At 36.2% G+C, this 1,013-nt stretch overlaps 1 protein-coding gene across 1 annotated transcript in view; it reads left to right on the top strand.

Moving 5' to 3' along the window:
* The window catches only part of ALDH9A1 (aldehyde dehydrogenase 9 family member A1), a 40,470-nt gene that overhangs the window by 31,389 nt on the left and 8,068 nt on the right, over nt 1–1,013 (top strand). The window lies entirely within an intron of this gene.

Here is a 1,013-nt window from a genome sequence, read left to right as displayed (position 1 = left end):
AGCTTTGTTAATATTTGTCTCCTTTTTATCACTGCATTTAATCCGTTAACGTTTATTGATATTAATTTCCAATCTTCCATTCTGTTATCTGTCTACCAGATATTAATCTCTGTTTGCCCTTGTAACTACTTGGGATCTTGTTTTAATACCTCTTAATTCTTGAGTTCCTTTTTCTTTTTTGCTTCTCTCTTCCCGGGTTTCTTCTTTAACTTGGTCTTCTTCTTGGCTTACGGTCTCCATCTCCTCCCTACTACTCTGATCCTCTTCATTTCCCATCAACTGGTCAAAGAAGTCCTGTGCCATCGCTAAACTATCAATTTTAACCTTCTTGCCTTGCCATGAAATAAGCATTCCCTCTGGGACTATCCACCTAAACAAAATATTTCGCTTGTTCAATTGTGCGGCAAGGAAGCGATAGTCCTTACGTTGTTCTCGAACCCTTCTAGGAATTTGTTTCAATGTAATAATTTCCTTCCCCTTGTAAATCATTGGTTCTTCTCGGGTAATGTTGTACACTATGTCCCGGATTTTCTTTCGGGCAAATCTAAAGTGAACCTCTCTAGGCAGTTTATGGTGTCTTGCATAGTTCGTTTGAATTCGATATACTTCTTCGAATTTATTCATAATTTCTTGTTTCTCTCTTTTGAGAGATTCTGCTATAATATCTGCCATTATCTGTCCTAAATCTTCATCCTTCGCCTCTGTCACATTTTGGAATCTTAAGAAAAAAGATGCCCGGTCCATCTCTAATTGGATTAATGAGTCTTCGAGGTCCTTATTTATTGCCATCATTTTCTGATCTACCAGATCTAAGTTTTCCCCAGTTTGTTCTGTTTTGTCTTCTATTATTTTTATTCTTTGTTCATTCTTCTGAATTGCTTCCTGAATAGAATTCATTTTATTATCCAATTTCTGAATGTCAAATTTCATTTCTCCATGGTTGATAGACATTGTGTTTTGCATTTTTACCATTGTTTCCTGGATCAATGTCAAAGTGGCTTGCATTGTTTGCA

Source organism: Protobothrops mucrosquamatus, unplaced genomic scaffold, assembly GCF_001527695.2.
Source record: "Protobothrops mucrosquamatus isolate PMUCROS unplaced genomic scaffold, P.Mucros_1.0 scaffold_243, whole genome shotgun sequence".
In the NCBI taxonomy this organism is placed as follows: Eukaryota; Metazoa; Chordata; class Lepidosauria; order Squamata; family Viperidae; genus Protobothrops; species Protobothrops mucrosquamatus.
Note: the sequence above shows the minus strand (reverse complement) of the source record. Positions and strands in the feature narration are given on the sequence as shown.